The sequence below is a fragment of the Gekko japonicus genome, unplaced genomic scaffold (assembly GCF_001447785.1).
Source record: "Gekko japonicus isolate JY-2015 unplaced genomic scaffold, Gekko_japonicus_V1.1 scaffold3305, whole genome shotgun sequence".
Classification (NCBI taxonomy): Eukaryota; Metazoa; Chordata; class Lepidosauria; order Squamata; family Gekkonidae; genus Gekko; species Gekko japonicus.
The window spans coordinates 139704-152092 of record NW_015163188.1 but is presented as its reverse complement, the minus strand read 5'-3'; positions in this window follow the sequence as shown (position 1 = coordinate 152092).

Genomic DNA, 12389 nt, shown 5'->3' with positions numbered 1-12389 from the left:
CCCACTTAGCCGCCCCCGCCCCCCCAATAACCGGCGGCCTCTTCCCCCCCCCCCCCCCGCAGCCCGCGGGTGCCCTCCCCGCCGGCCTTGACCCCTGCAGAAACGCCGCTCTTGACTGTGAGCCTCTTAAAGAGGCCCGCCCGCCCAGCCTCTCCCCCTCCCCCTACTCCAGAGGTGGCCTCGAAAGGGTCGGAGAAAGGGCAGGCTTGGTCCAGCAGAGTCAGGCAGGGCACAGGGGGAGCCTCTTTTCCTTCCGGACATCTGGTCTGCCAGCCGCCAGAGGCTGGTCTCTCCGGAGGGCCTGGCGGGCCCATCAGCCACCGCCTGGCGCTCTGCACTCCCACCCTCCTGTGGCCAGCGGCTGGGCTTTGGCAGCGTCTTTCAAGTCTCAGCGACCTCTGCTTCCCAGGAGGAACAGCCTCCCTCCCCTCTTCCCCTCTGGTTTTGTGTCGCTGGAGATGCCCAGGAGCCACCCGGCCGCCCTCAGGACAGGGCAAGCTGCAGCGGCACGCGCGGGCCTCTTCCCTGCATCATCTTCCCGGCCTCCCCTCCCCTCTCTGCCGTTCCTCAGTGCCCGGCTCTGCCGTTGGCAAGAATGTTTGGGGAAAGGCTTATGAAAAGTACAGGAGGTGATTAAAAAACTCTCCATAAAGGATGCAGATGGAAGGGAAATGTAAAGAAGCAGATGGCGTTTTCATACCTCAGCATTTACAGAGCTGTAGGATTTTCCAGCGAGTGGTCCCAGGATAAGGGACAGGAGGAGGAGGCTGATCAGAGAGTTTAAGGACAAGATGCCTGGTTGTACCTCTGTGTGTGTGTGTGGGGGGGGGGAATGGGGAGCTATTGGATTGTTTCAAAATATTGCTTGTTGGAGAAGATCCCTCATACACCCAGGAGTCATTTTGTAGAAAAAGAGGTGCAGGAGCTCAATAGCATAACTTATTTGCACATGCCATGCCCCCTGACATAACCGGAAGTGTGTCAGAAGGCAACACCCACCGCTCAGGCTCCACTGGACTGTTCTGGATTGCTAGCTATTGGGGGGGCGGTAACGTGCAGATGTGTCCTTGCAGAGGAGGGAGAGCTTGTACCTGAATAAAACCTGGTCTTAAAGGTGCCACTGGACTGTTTTGGACGGGGGGGGGCTCTGCAACTTACCTGGCTGCTTCTTGCTCTGACTGAGGGCTGCTGGGAGCAGGGGGTGGGGCTTGTAGCATGTGCCCGCCCCCTGGGCTCCTTACTGCCGGAGCTCCACTCCTGTGCGCTCCCGCAGGGAATGGCCCCTGCATACACCCAAGCGCTGCTTCCCTCCTCGGCCTCTCAGGATCAGGTTGGGGTCAGGCACTAGGCAATTTGCTCACTCCCTGGGAGAAGAGGAGAGCAAACCATGCTGGACCCTCATTGCCCTTCCCACTGAAGAGAGCGGTGCCACAGGCTGGCATGCAGAAGAAAATCCCTTGCTGGGGGAGGGGGGTGAGCATTCCAGGCACCAGAATGGGGAAAGAGATCCCACTGGAGCCCCGCCACCGCCAATCAGTCCGGGTTTCTTCTTATCCTGACCGTCTTTGATCATTTAGCCCCGCTTAGAGCCTGACCTCCAGGGCTCCGTTTCCAGAGTCCAGCCCCACAGATAGTCCTGCCAGGCTAGACCTCAAAGCCGTTCCGTCTCGAGGGCACGGGAGTGGGGCGTGGAGGACGCCGTGGCCCAGGGGCATTCGGAATGGCAGAATGTCTGCCCTGCTCCTTGAAGAGGGGGCTGTAGAGATGCTGATATTTTTCACATTGGTGTTCCTAAATGTCTGGATTCTCACTGGATCCTTGGCGAACTGAGCCTCCTCGGCACCCGGTGATTCAGTGCTGTAGAAGTAGCTAAGAGAGCCAGCTACACTTCAGGCCTCGGGGAGCCTGTGAATTTGCTACTTACCTATGTTGAAAAGTAGCCAGTTCAATAAGTATGAATTATTAAATTGCAAATTCAGGGTATGAGCCGGCAGATCACAAGCAAGCAAGTTCAGGGAGGGATGGGGCTCCAGAGCAAACTGATCTATGCAGCAGCCAAATCGCTCGCTCACCACTTCCATGCCAGTAGTAGCTCACAAAGTAGAATCTTTGCTCGCAAGAAGACTCCGCAGCTTGGAGAGGGAGCCTTGGTGCTGGTGGCTCAGCCCAGCTGCCAGCAGAACAGCCAGAGGAGGGAGGGAGGGAGGGAGGAGGGGACGTGGCCTGGCGAGCCAGCAGGCTGCACGGTGTTCCCAAGGAGGAGCTCAAGTGCTTTACGGAGCTCAAACTACAACTGCCCTAGAATCCAGAGGCTCAGTCTGTGGCTCAGATGGCCCCGCTTGGGCTGATTTACAGCAGGGCTCACACTTGCTTGGCCAGAGGCAGCTTGGTGCTTAATTACGGTATTTATTGGAAGACTCTGAAGCAGCTCACAGATGCCGGAAACAGACAGTGCAGGCAGTTCTGGAGTCACGGACAATCACTTCCATCCGCTCTGGGATAAAGGGGATTGAGCAGAGTCCGCATCCTCCACAGCCCCTTCCTCCTCGAGAGATTCAGAGCAGAGATGCTGCTGAATGTAGAAACCACAGGTTCGGAACGCAAACTTTATTCAGCTCACAATGTCCAGGGGTATCCCGGGGAAAACCCCATGGCCCCAAAGTGTTCTTCTGCTAAGCTGAAATCAGGAAGGAGTATTTGGGGCAGGTGCCCTGTTCTTGGTGCCCACGTATAGTGCTCTCATAGAATCATAGAGTTGGAAGAGACCTCTAGTCCAACCCCCTACACAGTGCAGGGAATTCACAAAGACCCCCACCCCCAGTAACCCCTGCTCCATGCCCAGAAGATGGCAAAGAAAACCCCTCCAGGGTCCCTGGCCAAAGTGGCCTGGAGAGCAATGGCTTCCTGACCCCAAAGTGGCCATCAGCATTTCCCAGGGCGTGTAAGAAAGGGCCACGAGGACTAATCACTGAGGCAACCCTTCCTGCCCTCCCTCTCGTGATCTGCCTAAGTTCACAGAATCTGCATGGCTGTCAGACAGCCATCGAGCCTCTGCTTGAAAACCTCCCAAGAAGGAGAGCCCACCACCACCTCCCGAGGAAGACTGTTCCACTGAGGGACCGCTCTAATTGTCATGTTTAGCTGAGAACTCTTCTGATTTAGTTTCAAACCGTTGGTTCTGGTCTGACCTTCTGGGGCAACAGAAAACAACTCCGCACCATCCTCTAGACGATAGCCCTTCAAGTACTTGAAGATGGTGATCATATCGCCTCTTAGTTGTCTCCTCTCCAGGCTAAACATACCCAGCTCCTTCAACCTTTCCTCACAGGACGCCCATAGCTCAAGTGGGGCCCTTTGGGGCCCCCCCCCCCGACTGACGGCCAAGGCCCCCCCCCCCACGTCCCATCCAGCCCAGACTTCCAATGTTTTATTTAATTTGTGGTGCTCCCTTGGTGGGGTGTGCGGGAGGGTGTGTGGGGTGCCCCCCCACTTATTTAAAGAAGAAGAGAAGAAGAAGAGATTGGATTTATACCCCGCCCTTCACTTGAAGTCTCAGAGCGGCTTACAGACTCCTCTCCCTTCCCCTCCCCACAACAGACACCCTGTGAGGTGGGTGGGGCTGAGAGAACTCTGACACAAACTGCTCTTTTCCAAGGACAGCTCTTATCAGAACTACGGCTTGCCCAAGGTCATCCAGCCAGGTACACGTGGAGGAGTGGGGAACCAAACCCGGTTCTCCCAGATTAGAGTCCGCACACTTAACCACCACACCAAACTGGCTCCCAGGAATTAAAGGCCCCCTGAATTAAAAAAATCCTGGCTGCGGGCCTGCTGGGGAAGGCCTAAGCAGAGCAGAGTAAAGCAATGCCACCCTTTGCGCGATCTGGACACCATTCTTCTGTTGATGCAGCCCAAAATCGTGTTTGCCCTTTTAGCTACCGCATCACACTGCAGGCTCATGTTCAGTGTATGGTCTACTAAGACCCCGAGATCCTTTTTGCGCATACTGCTGCCAAGACAAGCCTCCCCCATCCTATAATTGTGCATTTGATTTTTCCTACCTAAATGCAGAACTTTATGTTTATCCCCATTGATAAACTTTGTTTTAACCCAGTTTTTCAGCCTGTCAAGATCATCCTGTATCTTGACTCTGTCTTCTACCGTATTTGCTACCCCTCCCAATTCAGTATCATCTGCAAATTTAATAAGCATTCCTTCTATGCCTTCATCCAAATCATTGATAAAGATGTTGAACAAAACAGGATCCCGAGGCACTCCACTTGTCACTCCTTTCCAAGAGGATGAGGAACCATTCAGAAGCACTCTCTGGGTGTGATCTGTCAACCAGTTACAGATCCACCTAAGGATCCAAACCACATTTTACCAATTTGTCAACAATAGTATTGTGTGGAACCTTATCAAAAGTCTTACTGAAACCAAGATAAACTATGTCTACAGCATTCCACAATCCAGCAAGGTAGTAACTTTAAAAAAAAAGTTAGTCTGACATGACTTGTTCTTGAGAAACCCTTGCTGGCTCTTAGTAATCACAGCCATCCTTTCTAAATGCTCAATGACTGACTGTTTGATGATTTGTTCTAAAAGTTTTCCAGGTATAGGCGTCAAGCTATACCTTCTGGAAGATGGGGACAACATCTGCCCACCTCTGATCTTCTGGCACCACACCTGTTCTTCAAGAATTCTCAAAAATAATGGACAGAAGCTCAGAAATTACATCCGCGAGTTCTTTTACTACCCTTGGGTGCACTTCATCTGGCCCTGAGGACTAAGTTCCATTTAAACAAACTGGTTGTTTGTGTACTACCCACCCCAATGCCGATCCTAGGCTGCAACTCCCTTCCCTCGTCATGTGTTCTGTTTTTGCCACACTGAGCCCCGTTTCCCTCACAAGAGAAGTCCTGAGGAAAAGCAGGAACTGAGCAGTTCTCTCTTGTGATGAGGGAGGCACTCAAGAAGGCCACTGCTGGGCTGCCAGCTCCACGCTTCTCCTCCCCAGACTGCTGACATTTGCTTGGGGATTAAGTAGAACGAGGGGTACATAATTGCCAGAATAATTCCCCAGGCTCCTCCTGAGCCCTGCAATTTGCAAGTCAGGAAGCCTCATCTACATCCAAAGGCAGGGCTTGTAAGTGTGTCACACGTTTTTACTTATTTCCAAGAATTATAACCCCGTCTTCTACTTTAAGAGCGGACTCAGGGCAAAAAGATTCAGAGCAACTGAGGGCGCAGTTCACACACTCCATTGGCTCCCTCACCTCCACTCCATAAAACAGCATTAAAAGTTTGGGGTGAGAAAGACGGAGCTGGCCTGGCCGAGGCGGAAGCCTCCTGCAGAGGGGCTGCCCACTCCAGGCTAGGAAATGCCCAGGAACCGGGGGGGGTCAGACAGCCCTTTGAGGACTTGAAGATGGTGATCCTGTCCCCTCTCAGTCGTCTCCTCTCCAGGCTAAACAGGCCCAGCTCCTTCAACCTTCCCTCGTAGGGCTTGGTCTCCAGACCCCCTCACCCTCTTCGTTGCCCTCCTCTGGACACACGGTCCAGCTGGTCTGTATCCTTCTTGAACTGTGGTGCTCCAAACCGAACACACGACCATCTCAAAAAATGTGTGAGCCGGAGGCGAAGAAATGTGAGCCAGCTCACACATGACTCGGCTCAGAGGGAACACTGGTGGGGGGGTGGCATTTGGGGAGGAGGGGGCTTAGCAGGGATCTGGTGCCCTACAGCCATCTCCAGGGGCCCCTGTCGCTTGGAGCTCACCTGCCACTCCAGGAGAGTAGCAGGCCTGACCGGCAGGTGGGCAGCTCCGTGAGTCCTGCACCAGCAGTCGTGGGTGGCATGTGTCTGCGCCGGATAACGTGTTGCACCACTAGAGGGGCTATGCCTTTCTCACAGCCCTGGATGCTGTCTGCCCTCTGCCAGACCTTCCCTGCTTGGCCCTCTGAACAGCCACTGCCTGGGGGGGGGGAAGGGGGCCAACACGCACACTCCCTCGTGGGCATCAGGATGAGGTGCAAACCCCCACCCCACCCATTCCACTGAGTTATTTCATTGGTTGGGTGGAGACTGGCAGGGGACTGAATCTATTGGGGGGGGGGAGAGAGAGAATGGTTCCTACACTTCCCTACCAGTTTGGTGTAGTGGTTTGTGAGTGAGCAAACTCTCACTCTAATCTGGGAGAGCCGGGTTCGATTCCCCACTCCTCCACTTGCACCTGGCTGGATGACCTTGGGCAAGCCATAGTTCTGGTAAGAGCTGTCCTTGAAAAAGAGCCGTTCCTGTCAAGAGCTCTCTCGGCCCCAGCTCCCTCACGGGGTGTCTGTTGTGGGGAGGGGGAGGGAAAGGAGATTGTAAGACGCTCTGAGACACCTTTGTGTAGTGAAGGGCAGGGTATAAATCCAATCTCTTCTCTTCTTCTTCTACACAAAGTTCAGTTTATTCCGTTATAGCATTTCAGTATTCAACATAGCATATTGCAACCCCATACTTAAAACAGAGCACTTGTTTAAAACTCAGAACGTTCTGGACTAGCCCCATGGAGCCGTAGATGGCCAGCCCCCTACCATTAGTAAACCAGAGGTATCTCTCTTCCTTGGATCGATAGCTGCTAATATACCTATCATGTGTTCCCTCTAAGCTGAGTTAGTGTGAGCTAGCTCACAGGTTTTTAGCCTCCAGCTCACACGTTTTTGCCTTAGCTCAGGAAGGACGGGGGTCATGAGCAAACTGATTTATGTAGGAGCCAAATTGCTCACTCACAACTTTACTGCCGGTAGCTCACGAAATAGAATTTTTGCTCACAAGGCTCCACAGCTTAGAGGGACCATTGCTAAGACTACCATGGATGTGGTGCCAGTCAAACTAGAACTGACCTGATGTTCCCCCCCCCAAAAAAAATCCCCCCCTTCTCTCTCTCTCTCTCTTCCTCTCTCTTTCTCTCTCTCTCTGGGGTCGGGAAGCTCTCAGACAGTCAAGGGGGCTAGTTCCAGATCCCCTATCCGTTTTGATTCTGATAGCAACACCACTAACTTCTGGAGGCCAAAGTCACGTACAGGGTCATCGGTACCCGAAGGTCACAGCACTTAGCAGAGTCCCGAAGCCTCCTGGGAAACCAAACCAAAGATTCAACTATGGAGGCTAATTGCTGTAGAAACTGAAGTAAGAGTTTTAGTGGGGGGGGGGACTGAGGCTCAGCACATAGGCCCCAATTCTGTGACATCATCAAGCCCCTCCCCCATCACAAAGCCAACCCAAATATCCGATGAAAACAAAGTGTGCTCTTTGCCCGCCTCTGCCCCTGCTCTCCCCGCCCATCCTGTCGAACACCAGCCAGCTCACCCGGCCTGGCTCCTCCTCAGTGCCTTGTGCCACCTTGCAAAGCAGATGTGGGAGGCAGCACACAGACTCGAGTGCGATTCCTGCTCACGGGAGAGCTAAGACCTGGAGCCGGCATGGATGAGCCAGGCCAAGCCCAGGGGCGATGCTCAGCCTCTGCAAGACCCCTTTCCATCCCCACAAGAGCCCTTGTGCGGCCCCAGCCCTGGAAGAGCAGCCGGAGGCAGGGAGGCGTTGCCATCTGGGGGGGGGGTGGCTTTGCACAGCCTGGCTTGATGGGAAAGGATCCAGGGAATGCTGTCCTCACACACACACACACACACACACACACACCCCTGCCATTTCAAGCCCTGCCTCTGAGGTGGGCAGCATGTTGCTTCTTCTCCTGTCTTCCGGACCCTGAGCATTGCGCAACAGTGGGGAGTGTAGAAAATGGTGCCCCCCCCCCAAGACAGGCAGCATCTGTCCTCTTCTTTAAACACTGTGTGTGCACTGCAATCAGACCCAGAGAGAAGCGCTTTACAGGGGGCCGGCAGGACAGTTTCCCCCAGCTGGGATAAAAGCTCTTCAGTTTCGGGAGAGGAAATGGCAGTGGGAGGGAATGCTTCAGAGAGCCCTCAGCGCCTTCCCTGCACCCCCTCCCTGTGAAATTGCAGGTCATCCCACCCCCCACCCACCCCCCGTGGCCCCCTGTGAAGAAAGCTGGAAGAGGTCCAGGCTCTTCAGCTTGGAGAAATGATAACTGAGGCCGGGTGATTTGATAGAGGCTGGGAAAATGATGCATGGGGTGGAGAAGGCAGAGCGGAGGCTTAGAACAGACCAGAGGAAGTCCTTCTTCACCCAAAGAGCCATCAGCCTGGGCCTCCCTCTGGCCCTGCATGCCTGGACCTTTCCCACCTGGGCCCACGTTCTCCTGCAGACCCAGGACCTGGCTGGGAGCCCCCGGGGGCACCGCCGAGCCGAGCCGAGCCGCCCTTCTGGGCTCCTCACGGCTGCTGCTCTGGGTGCCGGGCACCAAGGGGGCCTGTGTGAAGGAGCCTCCGCAGGCCAACTGAACAGCGGCTGGAGTGGCCCGTCCACTCCCCAGGACAGAGACCCTGCCTGCCCGCCTGCCCAGTGAAGCAGCGCAAGGAAAACGTTGCCAGCAGGTGCCCTGGCCGCCGCCGCCGCTCCTACAGATCTGTGCTCTTCTCCCGGCAGTCACCCTCCCCCACCCGCAGATATGCCGTCATCGTCATCATCATCATCATCCCCAAGCAAGGGGAAACAGTTAGTGTTTCTGCCAAACGTGACAAGCGAGGAGCCTTGAGCACGGGCTGCGTGCTGCTCGCTCTCTGGGGCTGTCATCATGGCGCTTCTGCTTCCCTGGCAAGCTCCTTGCGGGTGGCTCTGGGGCCCCCGGGGAGGCTTCTTAGCCGCCGTCCCACAAGGACCAGCGGGCCCACAGGTCAGTGCTGCCAACTGCCGGGAAGGGTTTTGCAGGGCAGGGATGATGGCCCGAGAGTTGGCGAGCCATCAAAGTGTGGGCCAAGCGCCCACCGCTGTGCGGTCTGGATGGATCATTTGTGGGACCCCCCCCCCCAGGGGTTCCAGTCCCTTTGCGCCCGTCACACACGCACACACATTGGGGCTCGGAGGCTGGAACTGAGAGCCATTTCTCTGGGCCCCGCATTCCCCCACTTCTTCCCTAGCCCCACCGCCGCCTGTTTCAGGTGCTGGCTTCCTCATGCAACAAGGCTGGAAGGGGACAAACGATGGGGACTCTCTGGGTTTATTTCCCACCTGTCCGCATGGCAGGTGTGGGCAGTGAATTACCCTGAACAAGCCTTGTAACAGAAGAAGAAGAGGAGGAGGAGGAGATTGGATTTATACCCCCTGCCCTTCACTCGGAGTCTCAGAGTGGCTGACAAACTCCTTTCCCTTCCCCTCCCCACAACAGACACCCTGTGAGGTAGGTGGAGCTGAGAGAGCTCTTTCGAGAACTGCCCTTTCAGAACTATGGCTTGCCCAAGGTCATCCAGCAGGTGCAAGTGGAGGAGTGGGGAATCAAACCTGGTTTTCCCAGATTAGAGTCCACGCACTTAACCACAACACCAAACTGGCTTTCAATGTGCTTCTCCTCGGGGGTCTTGCTGTTCAGGAGACCCTTTCTCTGAGCATATGCAGAGTCCAGAGATGCCCATCCTGGCAGTGTTTGGGCAGAGTCCAGCCTGGAGGGCATCAGCCTCTGCCCTCCTCTGTGTGCAGGGCCTAGCCGAGGGGAGCCCCAGGAGAGCTGCCTCTCCCCAGAAGACGGGGGGGGGGCAAGTAGGGGGGGAAGGGGCATTTGCATGTTCCTGGGCCTCCCACAGCAGCAGCAAGGGAGAGATTCACACCACAAGGAATGGAGAGGACATTCCTTTGAAAGCCTGATAAAAATGTAAACAAGGTCTCTGCCTGCAGGAAATGGCTGCAGTGGCCGAAAGATCTCAGGGAAGTGCAGAGCCAAGAAGGCTGCTGGCTCCAGGGTCAGGCGGGTCCCCAGACCAGTGCGCAGGAGGCAGAGAGGGGAGGGGGCCTGGCCGTTCCAGCCCTGTCCCGGAGCAGAGCATCTTTCCCCAGCGCTCCCATCTTGTCCTTCAGGGAGCTCAGGCAGGTTCCGTACCGCTGCCTCCTCCTTCTCCTCCTCCTCCTCCTCCTCCTCCTCGCCTACCCTCACAGCCACCAGTGGGGGACTCCCTGGGGGAGGTGGAGGCGGAGCACTGAGCTCACTCCGGAGGTGGGTTTTTCCTCCCTCCCGTGGGGCCTCCAGGCAACTGTTCCCTTCCTCTTTGGGCTGCTGTGTTTTCAACTTGTAATACCCAACAGCGACTGTCCAAGGCCAAGGGGTGACTGCAAAAGCTGGGGGGCCCTCCGCCGAATTCTACAGGATGTGGTGGGGGGTTAGTAAGAGAATTATCATTTGCAGCATGAGAAGTAAGAGGAGGAGGAGGAGGACGATGAGGAGGAGGAGATTGGATTTATACCCCATGGCCCTTCACTACCCAAAGGTGTCTCAGAGCGGCTCACAAACCCCTTTCCCTTCCCCTCCCCACAACAGAAGACACCCTGTGAGGTCAGCGGGGCTGAGAGCTCTAACAGAAACTGCTCTTTTTCAAGGACAGCTCTGAGAGAACTACGGCTTGCCCAAGGTCATCCAGCCAGGTGCAAGTGGAGAAGGAGTGGGGGAATCAAGCCCGGTTCTCCCAGATTAGAGTCCACACACTTAACCACCACACCAAACTGAGCAACTGCTTGAGCTCTACTGTTTTGGTTGTTAGATTATAGCAGGTATCTGGCGAGCCACGATGCACACTGTTGTTGTTACGGTTTTTCAGGTCTTCCTCCCCATGGTAGTAGACCAGCCTCCCCCCTCCCCTGCCGCCTGCCTTGTGTTCACTGCCACCACCTCAAAGGAGGCTGGCTGTCTCTTGCCACCAAGCAGGTTCCTTCCATCCCTCCTCGAAACCTGTGAATTCTGCCTCAGCTGCACAGTAATGACCTGTGAGGCGGTTGCCAAGGTGACAAGGTGAGTCTCTCGGAAGGAGCCGCACTTTCGGGCCTCTGTTCTGGAGGCACTTCTGGCCGCGGGAACTCAGGGCAGGCCTGGAGGACGGCGCGGGCGGGGGGGGGACAGAGGGAAGGGACGTTCTGAGACCCACCACGCCCCGTGTGGAGAGAAGGGAAGGGGGCATGGCGGCTGCTGGAACGTGGGGCCACGACGCACAGAGGAAGGCTTCCTTCGCAGGGGCCCCCCCCGCCAGTCCCCACCCGTAGCCCAGCTGGCCTTCCAGGGGCTGCACCCCCTCGCTCCAGTCGCCCCCGGCCTCATCCCCGTGCTGGCCACTGCTGACTCAGGAGCAGAACTCACCTCCAACTCCGTCACGGGCGGCCTCATACATGTATGTCTGCTGTGCGCACCTCCGATGCTCAGCCCATTATGGGCTAGGGATGTTGTTGTCGACCCCATGGATCATCTCCCGCCAGGCCCTCCTGTCTTCCACCGTCCTCTGAAGGGATAGGCCTTCACAAAGGAAGGTGGAGCTGAACACACCACCTTCCTCCACCTCCAGAGGAAATCTCCTGCAGCCTCTGGATACAAATGAACTAAAACCATTTCAAAGGTGAGAAGGAGAAGAAGGAGAAGAAGAGATTGGATTTATACCCCATGTCCCTTCCCTACCCAAAGGTGTCCCAGAGCAGCTCACAAACTCCTCCCCCTCCCCACAACAGACAGACACCCTGCGAGACAGGTGGTGCTGAGAGAGCTCTTGACAGAAACTGCTCTTTTTCAAGGACAGCTCTTGTCAGAGCTACGGCTTGCCCAAGGTCATCCAGCCAGGTGCAAGTGGAGGAGGAGGGGGGAATCAGACCCGGTTTTCCCAGATTAGAGTCTGCGCTCCTAACCACTACACCAAACAGTGACACATGACTGTTGCTTTCGGAGTCTCTTAACCCAGCCCTCCTGCCCATATCAGTCTCTGAATAAGCGAACAAAGATGGTTCTAGACTGGCAGCGTCAGCCACCTGTGACATTTCGTTTCCGAGGGGGCAGCCAAGTTGTTCTGTGGGAGAAGAGTGCGATCCGAGTCCCGGAGGCCCACAGAGGCCCACAAGCGTTTCGGGGGGGGTGCGCTTTCGAGACTCAGAGCCCCCTTCCCCAGGCATTTGCGGGTCTCTCCTTTGGAAAGGACCCCTCCCTCTGGCCCTCTGGCCTGCCTTGTCAGGACCCCGACCCCACCCCCTTCACTCTGCTCTGCCTTCCATGGGAGCTGGAGGGTGCGACGGAAGCAGAGGGCAGAAGTTCCCTTCCCCCCCCAAAATAATAATAATAATAAGTAGCCAGCCACCTGCCTGGGCCCTCGCCTTCCCTTTCTTCCGTTCGAGACCATTTCCGATTGCGAATAAGATGGAATGGTCCCCTTCAAATACCAGCTTTGGTATCATCAACTGAGGATCTGAGCTCAGTCTGGGAGAGGGGGGGGGGAGAGACCCTGGCAAGGGTGTGGGGAGCAGAA